The sequence below is a fragment of the Pezoporus wallicus genome, unplaced genomic scaffold, assembly GCF_028554395.1.
Source record: "Pezoporus wallicus isolate ANWC-B61680 ecotype Strahan unplaced genomic scaffold, APGP_CSIRO_Pwel_v1 contig_8702, whole genome shotgun sequence".
Classification (NCBI taxonomy): Eukaryota; Metazoa; Chordata; class Aves; order Psittaciformes; family Psittacidae; genus Pezoporus; species Pezoporus wallicus.
In genome coordinates, this window is record NW_026636754.1 from 703,932 (window position 1) to 725,000 (window position 21,069).

The following is a 21,069-nucleotide window of genomic DNA, read 5'->3' on the forward strand; positions in this document are numbered from 1 at the left end:
TAGGTTTATGTGTGCAAAATAGTAATAAGAATAATAAGCATATATTTTCTTATAGACAGAGTGGGATGTATTTATAGAAAGACTGTTTTCTACTGACGTTATGTCTGAGGTTTTGGGGCAGGATCCCAATTATGGTGGATACATAGGAAAAGTACCAGAAGAAATCATCATTTCAGACAATCAGCCTGACAGCTCAGCACAGTCACACCGCAGACAGATTTAAGGTGACGTGGTGATAAATGACTACATGATAAAATCTCTGTTATTCCAGAAAGCTGATGTAGCCTTTTACGCAACACAAGACAAAATTAAGAAACATCTTCATTCTGACAGTGCCAAGTTACTGGTCTTGCTACTCACTGGGGCTGCATTCCCAAGGGAATGCCTGCAGACAGGGATGTTGGGAGCAGCAGGGACCCATCAGAACCCTTATGGGTGCACAGCAGGGGAAAGATGCTTCGTTTACAGGCACACAGAGATTACAGGAACCACGCTTCCCATCTATTATTTGAAATAATGACTAGATAACAATTTGGGAACCTCTGCTGTTGCTTCTACGTATCACAAGCATGGCAAGGATTGGATGCCCATGGATCATCCTGCCTAAACTAGCCCACAATATTCTCCATTCCTGGTGATATTTTTAACCTCAGGTTGAATCACCTTCCTGATGGATTTAATCATACCCAAGAATAAGGTTATAAGAAAGTCCTGCATGCGTATGAGTGAGCGTGAGTGCCCGTGCTCAAGCCCACATGCTAAAGTTATCCTGCTTAAACAAAACTTGCTAACAATAAGCTCTAAAGCCAAGAAATTCGACAGCAGGCATCATCTTCATGTTTTGCCATGCTTGTGAAGCTGTCCAAACCTGGGAAGCAACAAAGGGAGAGTGAAGAAGGTCAAGGAAGCAGCAGCAGAGCCAGCAAGGGAGACCCCAAACCTGCATTGCCCTATTGCCATCCAAGAGTAAAACTCCCTGGAAAAGTGTCTGCCTTGTCCCTGTCCAGGGGCTGGCCAACACACATTAATGGATAATTACTGTCTGTACTGTGTATTGAAGGCCTCAGTTTGCCCATGATGGATCCAAACCCTACTGCAATTCTGCAGGGGAGGAATCCTGCATTTGTTACTTTGCATTAAAGCCCGCAGATAAAATGCTTGGCAGTTAAGAGATGTAAAAGCAGGGAATTGGTACCATCAAGGCAGCTTTTATTTAGTAGTTTCACAGCTAATTCACTACAATTTCTTGCCTCCGTCTGTGTGGCAGAGCTGGCTGGAGCTACACAGCCCACAGCCCATAGATGCTCTGCTCGCAGCAAGCCTCCCTCAGGGGCAATTGGATGGAGCACCCAACCCACTTCCAAGTCCTACCAACTCTCCAAGCCTTCCAACTTTATTGCCTATATTCCTGAAGCAAACTCGGGCTTTGCAGGAAGAAAAAGGGTCAGTTTCTGCGTCATTCACTTTGCCAGAGCATCCTGGTACAGTACCAGGCAACCCTTTTATTAATTCTTAGATAGGTAGCTAACCGGTTATCTCTCATCCTCTGTTATCTGCAGCACCAACGTTCTCTCCAGCTAAAACTGAAGTCAGCAGAGAGCCTGGTTTAGGAGAAAAGCACAGAGTCTGTGGGACAGTTACAAGCCCAAAGCATAGAGCACGAAGCTCCCACTTCAGAGGGACTGGTTAGGTCTTCGTGGCTGCATCACTGCCCTTGAAACAGTGGATGTTTCACAAAGAACCTCTATAGGAAACCACCACGAGTACCTTCGGAGAAGGGAAAGCTCCCCGTCTGGATCTGATGCCAGCAATTGCTTCTGACAGCTCAGCGTTTTGCTAATGGTTTGTTTCACTGTTACATTTCAGAGACAATTATGTTAAATGAAGAAAAAGATGTCATTTGACATCAGGCTGATAGAGCAATACAGGGAAAAATTCTATAGAGCTAAAGGCTTTTATCTTGGAAGTATTTTGGGCTCTGCTCAGTTTGGCTTTTTGTTAAGACACAATTTTTATTCATATTTGCAAAGTCTGACAGCTTTGACCTTCCTTCCAGTTTAAACTTGTGCATGTGAAGAGATTCTGGCTCCTTATTTAAGTATTTAAGCTTATGGATAAAGTTATTCCCTGTGCGATGGATAATATCAAAATAGCAAGTTTTAAACTCAACATATCTCAAACATAACTAAAATGAATAGTTGGATGCTGAGAGATTTTAAACTCCTGCGGTTATCATTATAACCCGACAATACCATAACCAATGTATGAAATCTTGCTATATATTGAATATGATAAGGACTTAACCCCTGAATAGAACATACATTTTGCACAAGAAACACTTCTCTGCTGAGTTAAGTAATGAAATAACGTCTGTCTCCACTGAATACAGACACGGCTGCTCCCGAAATTGAGATTACTGCATGACTTCAGTCTGAATGTTTCACTCTTTACAATGTGACAGTCAGGATAATCTGTTACTGTCAACCGGACGCACGAAGCTACATATCCAATTGAACTACAGTTAAGAAACCCCCTTTCATTTGCAATGCCCTGGATTCTTTCTCTGAGCTAGTTGCTATTACATGTCAGCAAGATGCTGTTTATCAAACTTTTCCCATTTTGCTCCCAGATGTTCAGCAAAATTCTCTCTCCACTTGAAATTATTTTCCCCTGATATTCTAGGAAAAATGGGAAAAATGTGCATCTCAAATATCATCCCATCGGAGGGAAAGAGTGAACTCCAACATATTATCTCGTGCTCGGCCAACACAGTACTGCTTGTTTCAGCAAACAGTAAATTCAGTAAGATGAATCCTGGATAAATAAATATTTTAGAAGCACTCAAGAGGCTTTTTCCTCAGGAAGCTTGAACGCATCAGTTCAGCTGGACAAGGCACAAGATTATCTGCCCTGCCTATTTGGGAAGGTAGGCATCCAAAGGGCAGACAGAGGGTTAAACCTAGAACTCCCCGAGTGACAAAACTTGGCAACAGCTTTCAAGACCCTAACCTAAATTTTAATCGGTATGCACGAACATTTAAAACATGATGATGGCAAAAAATAAATCAGGCCAGCGAGTACTCTGTGGTTCATTTCTCTGGCAGGCTCCTCAGACTCTTTGTGCAGATCTCATCTAGTTAATATACAGTAATTATATCTTAAACATCTAACAATTCTCAGATCAGCTGCCACATTACCACTTGTAGCTGTTTACACTCAACTTTTTTATTCCTTCAGCCTCTCCATATTGGTTTGCACTTTGGTTTTAAGTGAAACATTAAGGAATGCTCAATTCCTTCAAGCTACCTCCTGAAACAGCAGGGAACACAGAAGGCAACTAATCCTTCAGAGCTCCTGGGGGACACATAGATTAATGATTTTATTTGGACTGAGCCAAGATTCCCATAGCATCACCTTGCAGATGGCATTACACTACACTGGCACTTCCAAGGACTAACACGATACGGAAAGACTGAGAAGGCAACTCGTGCCTTTCCAGGGCACCCTCTTGCTCTTTCTGTATCATCAGTTAAACACCAACACCACTGATTAAGTTTTCAAAGAAGGTGGCCTGACTATTTGCAGTTAATGAAAGCAGTGGAGCGGATGGAAAGCCCTAAGCACGTGCTGTGTTTGCCACCCGTGGTCATTCCTGCGGGAGGCATTTTAACTACTGAATTATGACAGTTCAATACTTTTACTCCTGTTCACACAGAAACATAGAGTGCATTAAGAGGAACAACATGTCATTCAGTTTATCAAACAGATCGCCCACACTTAGGCTAGTAAATGTCTCTCATATACCGCTATGGACTTAGAGCATCTCGAGCACCAGCCTGGCCCCTGGCCAGGGCCAGCTCTGATCTGTGACACATGGAAACAGCAGCGGCTGAAAGAGGCACCCAGTCTTCCCTTGTTTTGACATAACATTTTACTCTAATGCTAAACACGTATTTACATCAGAACCGATAATCCTGTGAGTCTAAAGATGGAGCGGAACCCTGCTATTAAAAGACAATTCAATTCAAAGCAACTCAGAGGTCTTCCCAATGCAAAACCACTCCCGCATCTGAGCAGGCTTCCATGTGATCTCTGGCAGCAGAACTGCTCTCTGGGTGTATGTATTTCTCTCTGAAGGGCAGTTCAGATGAATCTATGGTATTAATAAGCAGATGAGGCTGTTGGCAAGGAGCAGTCACCTCCTGTTCTGCAGCGCTGCTCGTCTCCATCATCCTCCCTCCATGCCTAGAGAGATGAGTTACAGGGATTGATGTCCCAGAGCCTTTCCTCAGCTAAAATCTCCTGCTGCAGACCCAAGGAAACATTATTAAGCACAATGCAAATAACAACCAGTACAACTGGACTCCTGCCTTGAGCACTTCCCTAAATGTCTACAGCCAAGGGTAAAACTGGGCTGGTTTTGCTGAATTAGATGTTCCTGATGTTCTTTGATTTCCCCTGAGCTACTGTAAGCTCTGATCCTCTTTAGTTCTGCCAAACAGCAAGCTATTAACCAAAAACATCATTGAAACACACACTGGAAACCAAAAAGGCACATGAATCAGGGAGGAGCGGGTAGACCAAAACCAAGTGGAGAGTGTGGTGGCAGAGCGCAGTCCAGGTAGCTGGACAGTAACTTGAGGTTTCTTGGGAAGGTGACGTCCAGAAAACCACTCCTTGCAGCTGGAAACATGGCCATTCATCAGGTTTCAGCATTAGCCTTTCACATAAAGGCTCCTGACATTCCCATGCATTCCAAGGAAAGCTGCCATAAGCAGCAGTGGAAGCCCATCAGACCACAAAGAGTTGAGTTCCTTCCTTTGTGAGTGCTCTTCCCCTCCACATTACCAAATTATTCCTACTTCTCGTGTTTTCAGTGATTTATCGTACATTGTGATAAAGTAATATATAATTACATAAAAGGAGAAGAAAAACATAACATATAATTTTGGGTAAATAAGATCAAAGTCAGATTATTATTATAGGTTTTCTTCTGCTTTCCTCGCAATCATTTTTATATGAAAGCAACAACGAATAATTAAAGTATATTACAAAAGTCTTTTCATTCAATTGTACACAGATGTGACGGAGGGAAAGGCAAAGGGAAGGATTTTCAAAAGCACTCATGTACTGATCTAACATGATTCTCACTGAAGTCAATGGCAATTTGATTTCAATGAGAGCACAGACAGACCAACAGCGGGTGATTCTGAAAATCCCACCCTAATTGTACAAACAACTGAAGGCTTTAGAGATTGCTGGCTTGGAGATTGTATATTTGAGAATCATAAAGGGCACACAGCACCTGTTTGTCTTCAAGATATGAAAATAAAGCAAGGCAAATATTTTAAGGATTAGAAATGGCTTTTTTGGTCGTCTTTTTTTTTAAGGCAGTATCTGAAAACCCTCTGGCTCTGCAGTTCCCACTCCAGCTATGGATCTGCTTTAATATTTTCCATTTCAAAGAGGATTCTAATTAAAACCAAGATTGATGCAAGCCCGAACAATGTTACTTACAGATAGAGAAGGGCAGCTAAACCCCACACTGTCATGTCACAGAGAACCCAAGGAAGGTCTGCTCCAGAAAGCATCTACCACAGTTTAATTTATTAGGTTCTTAATAAGCTTCCACAAAAGACACATTCTTATTAGCCAGTGTGCAAAGCCCATTGTTGTGTACAGGGAAGAGAACAGAAGGTCACCGCAAAGAAAATGTGGATAACCTGCCACTGCAGAGAAACATTTTCAGGATGGAGAATGCAAAGACTCATAGAGTTCAGTTAGCATCCCCACAGATGTATGACCTGCCCTGTGGGCTCTGTTTTTAAGGGGACATGCTCTTTCCTTGACCACTGTAAAAATGTGACTTTCTAGGGATTCACATCAGACGTCCACTGCCACCAAAACTGAGAACCCTTTAGGTTTCCTGCTGCGCTTGGTATTTAAGTGCACTTAACCAGCAGCAGTGCCAGAGCCTGGCCCACTGCTCTAGATTGGTTTTCAGCTCGTCTGAATCCTTTTGGTGGGTCTGACCATGAAAACAAGTGGTCACAGAATCACAGAATAGTTTGGGTTGGAAAGGACCTTAAGATCATCCAGTTCCAACCCCCTGCCATGGGCAGGGACACCTCACACTAAACCAGGGCACCCAAGGCTCTGTCCAACCTGGCCTTGAACACTGCCAGGGATGGAGCATTCACAACCTCCCTGGGCAACCCATTCCAGTGCCTTACCACCCTCACAGTAAAGAACTTCTTCCTCATAACTAACCTGAACTTCCCCTAAGTTTAAAATCATCACCCCTTGTCCTATTGCTACAGTCCCTGATGAAGAGGCCCTCTCCAGCATCCTCGTAGGCCTCCTTCAGATACTGGAAGGTTGCTCTGAGTCATTAAACTCTTGCCTCTTCATAAGCACTTCAGGCTAATGACATCCTTTGGTGATATCAGAAGTACTATTACATGGAGCTTGGGAAGTGCGGGGCCATGTTAACACTCAGGAATGTCAAAGCAACACGGTCCTAACAGAGTGCTGCTCCATGCACGGGTCCTGTCCCCACTGAGGGCTTGGGATGGAGGTGAGGATGATGCCTGTCACTACTGAAGCCCAGCTGGATGAACCCCCGTGGTTGCACTTGTGGCATTCACCTTGGGAAAAGCAGCAAGGGTGCAAGGAAAGAAGCTGCCTGCGTCCAAGCATGGAATTAATGAAGCAGGAAAAGAGAATGAAGGACTACATGTGGTCTGCAGTTGTATGAGTAGCTTCAAATGAAGTAATGGAGCATTTGTACCAAATTAATCTACTTTGCCCTTACATATGGCATTTTTCTTGTCTCCATATTTGAATCAGATTTACTAACACCGGTATGTGGGGGAATAAAAAGCTCTTTAACCTCTCTAATTTCAATGTACGCGGTGTCCATGACTTGAAATGGGAGAAGAGATGTCAATCTCCTGTTTTAGTAAACAGGACTCGGGCTGAGTGACCACCAGTGAGCTCAGCTCTTCCCACTGAAATCATATTTTGCTAAGAAGATATAGCAATAAAAATGAAATGATAACAAAAATGAACCCAAGCTTTTATAAGCTGTTTCATCTTGAGAACTGCTGACATGGTGAGCCACCTAAATAGCATATTCCCGAGGCCACACAGAGGTCAGCGACAGCTTGAGGGCAAATGCAAGTTGGATACCACAGACAGGCTTTCACCTTACATGATCCACCTTGGAGAAACAGCTTTCACAGGAAAAGAAATACTGGTTTCTGGTCAGCTGCCAAAGGCTTCTAATAATATTAAATATTTACCATATCATATTTACCACAGAATATTTAAGTGCTTCTTATTTAGCACACAATCAGTGCAACCATAAACAGAGCTCCTGACTCTAGCCCCGCTTCCAGGAAGGGACTTGCCCATCCATGAACCAGGCTCCTTGAACCAAAGGGAGCAATTTCCATAGTGCAGGATGTTCCGTTCCCATTCTTTCCTTTTGGACACAGACTTTGTTACCCCTGGGCTCTTCCTTTTCATCTTAAAATGAGAATTGCTATAAAATGCATTTTGGACCTGAACCCCCAGTTAGATAAAACACCTCGTGCCCTTCTCTTGTTCTGAGCCAACTATCTGCACCCACAGAACAACCTGATCTGGCCAAAAATATAGCTGATTTCTTTCTGGATCTCACCCAGGCAAGTTTTTAATGATGACCTACAAGTAGATGTCAGATGCAGAGGTACATACTTCCTGCTCTTCAGGAACTATGGATTTCTATGTATTTTAGGACCAATTATTAGAGTTGAAGACAAAAATTACCTTTATGCCTACCAAAACACACTCTGAACCACTTTGCAAAGCCATTTTCCCAGAGATTCCTTTGCATTAAATCATACTTGTCACGAAGCCAGCATGCCATGAGTGCAACATATAATTTAAAAAGCAAACAAAACTTCAAATAACAATCTCTTCACCAAAGATAGGAATTGCACAAGGTCAGTAGCTGGTTTAAGTTACTATATGTCCTAAAATACATGAGGCCAGGTCCTCTGGACACAGTGCAGCTGCTTTGAGCAATACTGCAGATAAAATCTGATACTGAAGATGGCTTAGATAAATTCCTGTGGTGGAATAAAGTTGTTACTCAGGAGCTCTTGGGGAAGTATTTCTGCTGCCCAAAGCAAGTGCTTAAATCAAGCAGGAGATGCAGAGTCAACCAGGAGACACACATCTCCTCCAGATGGCAAGTGAGAGCAAACAGAGACAGGAGCTTCCCTAATTGAGATGCACAGTGTTTATTTCTCTCTAGTAACTACAGAAGGATGCTGAGTTCCTGGCTTTGGCCAGGGCAGTTGTAAAAGGGGCAGGTAACTACACAGTCCTCCACACTATGAGTATCAGCTGCTTTTCAGTCCCCTGTGCCTACTAAAGAGAGCTATAAAACAAAGCAGCCCCGTTGCTGCTCTGTTCTTGCCCAGGAGATTAGAGCAAGGAAGTGGGAAGGTGAGATTTAAATCACTTCCACACGTCTCCCGGCTCCATCCCATGTGTCCAAGATCCAGGTCATTTTAATCAGCTTTTTAGAAATTGTCACTCAAATGATAAGAATACTAATCCACCACAACGTGCTTCCTGCCAGGCACGAGAATATGAATCCATAACCTGTTCTCTCACATCACATGTCGATGAGTTCCCTTTAACTGCTTTAACTGACACATCCTGTTAGCAACGCTCGCTTTCTTTCAAGCCAGACAAAAGCAGCAGGCTTGCCTGCTTTTGGCTATGGAAAGGTTATTTATGCACTTGCATACACAGAAAATTACTTATTCAAAACACCTTTTAGTTTCGGAATTAAATTCACTGTTTTACTTGAAAGTTCCTGGCACTTGTGAAAAATCCTTTGCTTTGGTCCATCTGTACTGGGCAAAAGAGAAATCTTCAGCTCCTCCTGGCAAAAATGTTAAGGAAAAAAAACCCCCAAACAACACAAAATGAATGAAATCTGTACAAACTGTGATCTAGTCAATAAGAAAGCCTAAATGTGAACAAGGGTGTAAAGCGGCATCAGCGTTCACAGACGTGCCTCAGAAACACAGCACAGTAACTGCCTGTCACAGAACCGATCAGCTGGACTTACCCACAGCTCAAACCTCTCACTAGAATCATTCCTCATGAGTTTTTCCTTTAAGGACTTGATCTGAGGAAGAGTTTCAAGTCACATTTTTATATATGGCACATTTAGGGCATCTACTAGGTCTATAGAAGAGAGCTCACAAGTATCCCCTCTGCACTAAAACTTAAACCCCACTTTTTCCTGTTGTTCAGATGTCTGAAAAGATCGAGGAACCTCTGCGGGGGATGTGATGATTTACCTTTGCTGGCAAGAGAACAGCCTCATCGCTTCACCCCACCATGTGCTCTTGTGCCAAGAGGAGTCTAGTTTCTAATATTCTGAAGAACTCTAAATGTTGAGAGATAGTATCAAAGGCACCTTGATGAGTGCAATATTGTAACTTCATTTGTATGACAATGGATTTGTTGGTAGTATTTTTTAATCTTGGCAATAAAGCAAATGAAGAGGAATCCCATTCTTCCTGCTCATCAAAACATGTGCAGTAGATGCTCACAAGACTATGTTTCTGGTCAAGCCTTAGGATTTTACCCATGCTAAGTTTTGGTAGGGGATTTCTCTTCATGATTTTATACAGAATGTGGAGATCTGTCAAATAAAGTAATGCATACTTTACAGGTAACAGCACAGAGGTACAACATAACAACAGATATCCAAGGTGTATTCGATCACTTAGCACCAGCTTGGCAGGAAAAGAACCCAGCAACCATCTACTTTGTTCTTTTTTAAGGCACCAACCCGGACCATTAACTGAGGAAGGCCATCATTATGCTCCTCTGCTAAGGGCTGCATGACAAACCTATATACTGAGAAGTCACATTACAAAGACATCTCAAACCAATAATTAGGTCTCACCTTTCCTTCCCCTTTGTTAAGACTGAAAGTGAAGCAAGAGTCTCCTGATGACCCATTAGAAAGCACAAACACCCAAACCTGCTGCAGGGGCATCACATCATCCATCTTTCTAAAGCTGTCAAGAAATGTTTGTCATTCCAATACTGCTTGCATCTCCCAAATGCTAAGATAACATCCCCATCAATCTCAGCTAGAGTTAAAAGAGGAGTTGAAAAATAAATAGTTCTGAGTCATGTTACTAAGAGGGATTCCACACACTATTAATTTTAGCTTGGAAACCAATTAAGATACCAAATCAGCATTACCTCCCCCTTTTTCAAGGTATAATGACCTATTCACTTGCCTGAATTTATTTATTTTGTGACAGTGATCCTTTCAAATGCATTAGAAGCTTAAACAACAATCAGTTTAGTTCTGGCTTCTGGCAACAGGAGAATTTCTGCCAAAAGGAGGTCAAAGATATGGACAAAACAGCATGATCCTCTCTCTTTTAGAAGGCCATTCTTAAAATAACAGAACAGTAACAAGAACCATGACATATAAGCAGAACTTATCCTAAGCACTGCATGAGCATCAATATGTCGGAATAAATCTGTGCTTTCCACTCAAAGCCTGAGGCAGCCTCTGTCCCCTTCAGTCTGACTGTGGCTTCTTGGTCACAAGTGACACAAGCTATGGCAGCACTTTTCTACATCAGAGCAGCAATGGAGTGATGTGAGTGTGCAAAACTGCACAACCCTCCTATAAAAGGGCTGTTAAAGCACAAACTTGCTGCCCAACCAAAGGGCTCAACGCTCCTGCCCGGCTCCTGGAGCTCACTCGATGGATATTACCTCTACCTAGCAGTGACTTGCAGGAGCTTTTTAATATTGACAGGGAAATGCCACTCTTGTCAGATTTGTCTTCCACGTGCCTCAAATGTCACCCTTATTTGCTAAGTGCTAGTCCAATATGAAGTTTTGAGTATCTGGGGAGCGGGAGGGAAATGATCAAGCCTGCACCTCAATGACCTGATTTCCCCTGGGAGCCAGTATTCATCTGAGAGCTTTTGGGGGGACTACTTCAAATAGTGTCACCAGAGGGATCTGGAAGCTTTGACTACATAAGTCTGGGTAACGCTGGAGGGTTGGGGCTAATGCTTTATTCATCTACAAAGCAAAAAATCACCTAGATTCAACAGGGGAGTTTTGGCTGAGAATCTTTGTGCAAGGGGTTAAAACCAGACTGTGTGTTCTGGGAGATATTCTCCATGGAACTAAACCCAGAATCGGTGATAACGGAGGTGCGTTATGGTTCTAGTCTTGGACCAAACCTTTTATTTAGGAAAGTAGGAATATATACACTAGAAGTCAAAAGATCCAAAGTCCTACATCAAGGTACCACTGATCAAAGCAGTCTTTCATTGTTAGCAAGTACAGGGTAAACCACAGAGTTTAAATTGCTTGTCCCAGAGCCCAGATCAGTACACGATGCCACCCACCTCATCAATGTCTCTATGGACAAGCATACAAAATTAATACATAAAAAGCTATCAGGTCCTCTCAAGGAAGGATTGTAAAATCAAATCAGTCACTCTCACAGAAACACTTGAAATAAGGCCAATTATTACAAAGTGGAACTAAAAATGTACATTATTGTATTTGTATGACTCAAAAAATTTGTATTGAAAAGTCTGCTTTAGGGCCAGATTTCAAATTCTTCAGTGAGGAAAGTGTGTGTGTAGATACCTGCTTCTTACAAAACAAAAATACCCATAAAAGACATCCCGAGAAATAGAAAAACCTGCTTTAAAATTCACGTCCTACTAAAATTCAAATGAATTTCCCTAGGTAGGCAAGTCCTTAAATGTATACCTCCATTTAATTACGCTGCAGTTCCTGTGTAGACAAGTCCCAAGATGCTCTTAACATGATAATCATTAAATATGAAGTGGTGAAATGAATTGCAACATTTAGTAATGCTCTTTATGAACCAAGATTTATAGAGGAAGCATGAAATAAAACTAGGAGAGCACATGGTTACCATGTCTGCTGGTTGTACTGATAAAGAAAAGACAGATAGGAAAATAGCCATTGAAGATTACAAATGGTTGAGCACCAAAACCTCTGCCGAAGGTAATTCTCAGCCCACCTACTTAATCCACATAATAGAAGTATTAAAATTAGAAAGAAATCTAATTACATTTTACAAGTCATTTAAACACTGAACACATCATGAAAATAATTGACAGACTTGTGCTATTTAGTAAATACAGTTCTGTGCTTAGCACTACACTTTAGCACTTGTTTCAACCGAGTAGTGAAAAGGTGAGGTAGAACTCTTGGTTTCACTATAAAATATGTATAGATCCAGTTCTGTTCATGGCTGCAGAAAGGATACAAAGGCAAAATATCCCATAGTGTGGTTCCAGGAAAAGGGGAAAAAAAGGAAAAATAAATAATGATAATAAAAAAAGGAATAAAATAACCAGAATCAGGCAAGAGAAACTTTGAGCACAAGTGCCTCACTGCAGCAAAACGCACCTCGGCAACTCTCTCTAAACATATTCTCTTACAAATAAAGGCTTGAAATATATTTTCTACCCTAAAAAGTACACAAAGCAGGTTTGGAAGTTTGCTCAGGGGGTTTATAAGCACTTCATTTACACACAAGCATATGCGTTTGCTATCTAAATATTTACAGTTTGGCAGTTGGCTCTCCCAATCTGCATGGGTTTTCTCTGTTGGGCTTCACCGGCGCTGTTTCCTCTGAATTTCCCCATTTCCAGATGCTTTGCTCATACAGCCTTGATGGAGAACAGTTGTGCCTATTAGCAGACAAGCTGCTGACAACTAAGCTGAGCTTCTAAAAGCTGGCAGAGAGATAATCTGGCACTGAGATCTGATAAGTTGAAAGAGAAGAGGCATGGTGGCCTGCAAACACTGAGGAGTCAGAGAAAACCTAGTCAAGCCCTGAGCCTTTCCTTAGGATGCTTCTCATTTCATTCCAGAGTACTTCAGTCAAATCAAGGCAAAATTTCATCTTAGTCAACCATCCCGTTGCCCAGCACCACTCAGTTCTTACTGGGCATACCCTTTTGTTAGAAAAAAGGAAAGAAAATGTTGTTCCATGAAGTTACAGCCTCCAAACTAAATTACCTTTACAGATATATTTAATAGAGATGTATTTTTAAAGGGTTGTTTCTCCTGCTTAATTGTTTAAAATACGGCAAAGACATTTTGCTGTATCCGCTTGTCTTTCCTTCCCACAAATAAAGAGAGTAGTAAAGTATAAACTTCATTTTATAGAAGATACTCTTTTGGGGGAGGAAGAAAAGCAAATGGCACCTGGGAGGGCAGGAGATGTGCATTCACCCCTCTGAAACTCCCTGTACACCAGTACGCCTGCTATCACCAAGCCATGGTGCAAAGGACATCAAACCAAGTCAACCCCAGTACAAACCAGCAAGGTCAGCAACGTGTCATCACTTCAACCACTGGGTTCCCTATCTTCCTTCTTGCATGGTTCTTCACACCATGCACATCACATGGTGAAGGATGTGCAGAAGAAAAGTAACCCCACGGTGCACCCCCAGCTTGTATTTTCTTTTCTTGTATTTAGGGCCATAAAAATGATCAGAGGGCTGGAGCACCTCTCCTATGAGGAAAGGCTGAGAGAGTTGGGATTGTTCAGCCTGAAGAAGGGAAGACTCTGGGGAGACTTTATTGCAGCCTTTCAGTACTTAAAGGTGGCCTATAAGAAAGATGGGGAGAGATGTTTTAGCAGGGCCTGTTGGAACAGGATGAGAGGTGATGGTTTTAAACTATAACAGGGGAGATTCAGGCTGGATGTGAGGAAAATTCTTTACAATGAGGGTGGTAAAACACTGGCACAGACTGCCCAGCAAGACAGAGACATTCAAGGCCAGGCTGGATGTGGTTCTCAGCAACCTGATCTAGTTGAAGATGTCCCTGCTCATTGCACGGGGTTGGAGTAGATGATCTTCAAAGGTCCCTTCCAACCCAAACTATTCTGTCGTTCTGCTGTCCCAGTCTCCTATTTCAAGGTAACACCAGAGATTAGAGAGAGCTTCAGTTCCATCTCAGTATAAACTTGCTGGGGCAGGTCAGTGCAACCGGTGCGGGCACACATGGAGCTTGTCCTGGTCTGGCCTCAGCAAGGACAAGTTCAGGCAACATTCTGCTTAATCTCTCCCAGCGGTAATGTCACCGCGACTTCCCAAAGGATGAGCCATAGCAGCGCTTCCCGGTGCTGTGCCAGACCAGACAGTGGTTTTATTCAGACAGTGATTTTTCTTTAGACAGCACTGGAATCCTTCCAGGGGAGATAAAATCTGATTTCTTTTTCCATGCAAAGAACTGAAATCCTCATCAAAAATATAAGACATCATTTATATTCTGATCCTCCTCCTCAGGCAGCCAGATTTGGCCACTGTTGAGAGACAGAATTTCTTTGTTTTGACCCCAAATGACTTTCCCAATGCATCTTACAGGTGAAGGGGATTCCTCCCCTCTCCTGCTGCTGCCCTCCCACCCACTTCCTTAATTAAAGGTACTAAGGTTTTACAGAAACCATGTTACAGATTAAAACTGCACTGTGATGCATGAAAATAAGCTTGGGAAAAGAGACTGATGGCAATTACTTTAGGGTTTATTTAAAATCTTTAATTTGTTTTAAAATAAATAGCAAGGAGGGTTAATGCTATTGAACAATAAAGGAGAGAACAGTGTGAGGAAATGCATTCCTCACTTGTGAAGGAACACAGGTTCACAGGCTGCTCCATGGCAGGGAATGCTGCCATCCCATTGGAGAGCTGGCAGGGATCTCTTTCAGAATGCAACTAATTAAAAGTACCTTTTATAAAGTGACACAGCAAATGGAGGTGCTGTTAAACCAGAACTATCCGAGTTCAAAGCCTCAAGAGGGCCAGGGCCAGCACCCTTGTTTTGACTGCGAGCGCGCGGGGGTTGCTGCTCTCCCAGACATCAAGGCATTACCAATGAGCCAAGCTGCCTCCACGGTCAGGTTCATCCAAATACCTTTTCCATGAACTAATCAAATAAGCATTTATCAGCTGAAAGAGGAATACACAAATCTAAGGGGGTTTATGTAGGAGTTTCTGCCTTCATAAAGAGTCCTGGAACTTCTAGTCCAGAAGGTCTTAGATTATCACGCCGCAGCCAGACTAGTACAAAGCATCCTTGATGTCTAGACCAAATGAAAAGATTAACAGGTCTGCCCCATGCTGATTACACCAGGCTCATAGTATTTTTCCAGCGGATGCTTTCATAATTAAATATCAAGTAACAGGAGGCACTTGAACATTTATGTCACCCTCACCTATGAAAATAATACAGATTTTGCATGGAGAAGTATTAAACATCATTCCGTGGCTGTAAAATTATAAAGGATTAAATTCGTTCTATGGCTGTAGCAGCAACCTGTCAAGCTGTAAAGAGAAATCTAGATTCCAGTGAAGAGGGTCCCCTGGGAATGCCACCTATCGGCAAAGCAGAACAGCAATCACATTTTGCCTGTAACTAATATGGACAAAGTGGAATGAGTAATAAAAGCCAACAAAAAACCAACTTCCACTCTGATTAGTGATCACAGACTAATAGGCTTCAATTGCAAGTTACAATTAGGTGGCACCATCAATCCCTCAGGGTACCTCCAAGCAGCAGGCACAGCTAAGGAGCCCTCAGGGCTACTTCAAGAGAGGGATTTCTACCCTAAGCTTTGCCAGGGTCCAAGGTTCCTCCAATGCAGCAGTTATGTTGATATGGAAGAAGTGTAAACCCTGTAACACAGCCCTGAGCACAAGAAAGGGTCTCTAGGGCAGCTCCTCCAATCTCCCAGTTTTGGTATAAGGTTAACTGTCTTGGCCTGGGCAGGTCTATCAGCACTTTGGGATGAAGAAAAGTGATGGATTTTAGCTGGTGTGGATAGCTGCCTGCAGAATGCAAATACATCACACTTGAAATTCAGACAGGGCCACTCAGAGGAAAAAATACCAAACCCCAAGACTTCCAAATGGAGTATTTATTGGCGAAATAAACAGACAAATAATGGATCTATTCAACAACATTCCTACTTTCTTGGTTATGTCATTAAAACACAAGACGCCAGACTTTCACAGGGACTTCTTGTTTTAAACAGCTGAGTGCAAACCTTGACCAAGTTACTCAACCTGCCTGTGGAAGAAAGTGCCCCCTTGCTAAATAAAGCTGATGGGGCTGTGCTGCCTCTGATACACAAGCAACCATGGCATCTGAAAGGGATTACAGGCTCATAAATTGCTAAAAGGTTCAGGATAGCTGGAAACCTTCATCTAATTTCCAGCTTAAATTTACACATAGCTAATTTATGCCCATTAGTTCTTCTGCCAACACTGCTCTACACCCTAGAACAGGTCCTCTTCCTCCCTGGTACTTCTCCCTTGATATATCTGTAAGGCAATCATAATCCCATGCAAGCCAAGCTCTTGCAGCCACCTCTTTAAGCCTGGCTCCTCATTCCCTCTCACATCCCAGCAAGTTCTTTTCAGCACCTGATCCCATTTGCATTCATTTTTCTTGCATATGGGAGCCCAGAATGTGCACAGACTTCCAGATGACTATCTGCTAATAGCATTAATAGTTCACTACCTCCATGGAAATGCCTTGCTTAAGAGAGTCAAGACTGCATTTGCCTTTTTCCAAGTACTGCACAGTCATGCTCTAAGAAAAGATATTTATTATTATTATATTATTATTCAGTATTTTCTGCCTGAGAAGCCTTCAGGCTTGATCCAAGAGTAGATAGGACTCCAAACTAGAAAGCATAAAACCTGGCTCTTAACCTAGGTCAGGTATTAATAGCCCACAGAGTGATCTTGAAGAAGTCACTTATGTTCCTTTATTTCATTCCCATGCTTGCCTATTTAAATCCAGACCTCACTGAGGACAAGAATCACCTCTAATTAACTCAGTGCCTCACAAGGATCCTGGATCCAAGGATTCCATGGCTGGAAATCTTCATGTTGGAAAGGGTCATGAAAAAGTCTAACTGCTGATTATTTAACTGGTTTGTCATCATTTGGAATAACATCCATATGAGTACACACAGAGTATGTGTGAGATGGGGTGGGATTAGAAAACGCAAGGACAGCTGCTAACAGCACACTGAGTCACAGCAAAATCCAAAGGCATTGCCAGGAACTTCCAAGTTTTCTATGATTTTGGTGAATATTCCCATAAAACATCCATTCCTGAGGTACCTTTGGGGAGGCTGCAGCGGGTGTGAAATGTACTGAAAGAAGAAAAGCTGGATTTGGGGAGACATAAATTCACTGGGCAGTTTGCAAGGTCTGCCGTAAAACCGGCACGGATGGGGTCAGCGCTGGTTAGAATTGCTCCGGGCTCCCAGCATGCTGCTCTGGTCGTAAAAGCGGGATTGTGAACAGAGGATGAATCTTCTTGGGTATTTTTCAGTAATTTTTATGAATTCTGCAACCAGACAATCAATCCTCCCTAGGAAAGAGCTAAAAACTAGGAAAAACACTCTTATCTTAAGGCTACACTCAGCAGAGGAAACCAGTCCTTCCAGATGTGTCACAGGACACGCGAGATCCAAGCATTATTATTAATATACTATCAAGTTTATCAGAGACAAACTATATACTTTATATATATATTTGGTATATACCGTACACCAACCGATATCCAGACAGGAATTTAATGTCTCCTGGGAAGAGTGTGTTCCTATCACCACTTGTACAGGTTTCAACTTCTACACACACACTGAAAGCCCCAGAATTCAGACAACTGGAACCTAAAATAGGTCTCCACTAAATGCAGTCACTAATTCATTTTCTAATTAAAAATATAAGAGTATAAAGATGTATAATTATATTAAATAGAACTTTATAAATTCAGAAGTGACTCTAATATTGTTCTTTTTTTCCTAAGTCATTTAAAAAAACACACTGGCTGGGAATAGCTGGGAAGGAGCTGTGGCATTATCCAAGTTTTTCTGGCATTTGCATCAGCACCTAAGGATGTGAGCTGGGAAAACCTTCCCCGTTCCCAGAGCTAGGCAGGATGACTTCCAAATGGCATGTTAAAAACAGAAGGGGTGCTAAAATATCTTTCTTATCCTGTGTGATGATACTCATGCAGTGCTAACTTGCTTCTGCTGTAGTGCCTGGTTCAATCAAATCCCCAGCTCAGATGCACCAGAGGAGCTCCAGAATTGATAGGTGGGACTAACAAAATGCAGCCTCAGCTCTGCACAGGCTCTGGCAGTGTAATGCCATGTACTTGCTGTACTCGGATATGTGCAAGGTGCCTTTCTAGTGGCAAAGCAAAGCTTCTGAGGCGAGCAGGAATGCTGAGAAAGAAGCCTAAGAGGAAATTTCAACGCAGAAAGCTTTATTTGAGCGCAGGAAATGGCCGATCCTGGTCCTTCTCACTTATCACTCCCACAAAACCTCCACTTCACAGTCGTGCTGTTACACTGCCCCAGTATGGTGCCTTTGCGAAAGGCCTATTTTAAAATACACTTTGGCTTCAAGTTCTCTGCCTCAACAACACATTTGCCTGAATTATTGCTAAAAAAAGTTACCCAGCTACCCACCACTTGTCTTTATGGTTCATCTCGTCCTGAGTATTTGTAAGCAAAGCAGCCACACTCATTCACAGCTATTAATTTAAATGCCTGCAGGGAAGAAAAGCCTGGCAAGGAAACAACACCGAGTGTCTGCGGTGGAAATAACTGCAGTAAAGTCAGCAGACACGCTGATAGGTATCACCGATAGGACAAGCTGAGTACGGCAACCCAAAGCTCATCCAACCTAATTATGGGGAAAGGTTAAGAATTAATAATGCTGGGGATGATAGTTCAGTGGTTTGGGCATCAGCTCCGAAATAACTGGACTTGTTGGGAAGGCAGTGGTTGAATTCCAGCGGGGCCAGTTTAAGCTGTTCATGCCAGTGAGGTGGGCAAGCTGGGCTCCAGAAGGGAGCCTGTGGGACATCTAGGCAATGATTTAAAGCCCTAAATCTTAGTCTCAGGGTTACGGAACTGTGCAATGATCTCCCCTAAATATCCATATACTGGGCAGCACATAAGCCCCATCCCTCAGGGGGGCAGTGGCAGTATTAGCGCCTGAGGACACTCAGTGACTTGCACCCCATTAATTCAAATGTCCCCACCATGCTGCGCCCCTTCCCATGGGTAAAATCACGAGTATTCTCAGTGGTTTGGACAATATACACATATATTTTAATGGCAAATACAGTGGGCAACAGCCTATTCTTTATTCCAATGGAAAACAAAAGGTTTTTTCTAAACTGGGTTTTCCTGTCTGCTACATGACTGTCATTCACGTTAACTGCTATGCAGAGTCTAATCCTTATTCTCAAGGCATATAACAACCTGACAACCATTCCACTGTGAACTTCAGCGATGCTTTAAGGAAATTATTTCTTATTGTGGAAAATTACCCGAGTTGTTGCTGTTGCTGTTATTATATTATTATTATTAACAGCAATTAGCATTAGACAGCAATACATAATTTCCAAACCCAGATACAAACATTAGCAAAATATTTGCCAGTAGAAAGCCATGTGTTATTCCCATTGTGTGGGAAACAAATTAAGAGAATTCAAATGATTTGTGTCTTTACAACTGGATTGGGAAGCTTGCACAAGAGTTACCACGCAAATGGTACATTTGGGATAGTTTCAGTTGACTACAAATTATTCTGACTCTGACTCACCCTCAAACAAAGTATTCTTAGTGTGAACTCTCTTACAGGCAGACTTTACTACAAAAAAAGAAAAGCTTAAGAAACCTCTCAGAAGAAAACACTAATAAAATTTTATAAAGAAAAATATCACTTGTAAAGCCATCATTAAGAATTCTATTTTGACTCCGGGCTGAGAACTCAGCTGATGTAAGTCTATCCTAATGCCATTTAATTGAGTTATATAGATGGAAACCACAGAAGAATCCACTCCTGAGCCTACCAGGAAAACAATCTCTGCTCATATTCCCTGCAAATGTTGGTCACTATAAATACATGTAAGGATGAGCCACACACGCAGGGTTTTGGATAGAATATTATGTACTCATAAACAACTTTAAAATGTATATATAATGCCTGGAGCAAAGGATGTATTTCTGCATGATGGGAAACCAGAGTCGCGTTTCTAACCTCCCCATGTGGCAAAGATCAGAGGACAGGAGAGGAGAGTACAGGCTTTGGGAATGCTTTGGAGGTGGAAGAAAACAGGGATCCCTCAATGCTCCACGAGAAGCTATGCTGGGGGTGAAGGTGCACCCCAGAACACCACCAGCATCAGCCAAGCAGACCCATGTGGGTTCCTTCTCTTTGCCAGGAAGTTTGGGCACTCCAGCATCACCAGTGCCAGACCCATGGAGGAGCCACTCGTGGGCTATGGATGTGTCCCATGCTCTAGGGTGGATGCAGTGCACCAGCACCCGCTTCATCCAGTGCCTTCTGTGCTTCTCCTCTATGCCAGAAAGCAAGAGGTTACTGGGGAGGTGGGGGAAAGGGTTATTTTAACCTTAGTGTACCATAGCACTTCAAATAAGTGACAGCTTAAACAATACTTTCCAGACAGAAGCAAAACATCTGACATTTTGTCTCCTTGAACCACTAGTGAAAAGCTGAATTTTGGAGTACAGAAGAGTTACAAACCTAACAATTGAAGAATAATAAGGAAAAAAGCATGTACCAAGGGATTTCTCAGCAGAAGGATATACTAGACAAAAATAAAAGGATATACCATATGTTGAGTAATAAAATTGGCAAACCTAGTAAGGTTCAAATACTGCTATTATACACATCTGGGCAAAACGGGGGGGGGAACAAAAAAAAAATCATTAAGCAATCTGAGAACCCCCAAACAAAGAAACTGTAAAATTCTGAACTGTAAAGCAAAGGAAACACACTTAATCCCTCAGGAGTTTAAGTATGTATTTCAACTGGGTTATACCATCCCTCATAAGGCCATGGAAGCACACAAAAACCTTGAGACACAATATAGCCACTGTGAGCCTGCAGGCAGGAAGCCAACTGGCTG

The 21,069-nt window shown here is 42.4% G+C and overlaps 1 protein-coding gene across 1 annotated transcript in view; it reads right to left on the reverse strand.

Moving 5' to 3' along the window:
- The window catches only part of LOC130595025 (protoheme IX farnesyltransferase, mitochondrial), a 101,076-nt gene that overhangs the window by 33,425 nt on the left and 46,582 nt on the right, over positions 1-21,069 (reverse strand). The gene's annotated exons all lie outside the window — the stretch shown is intronic.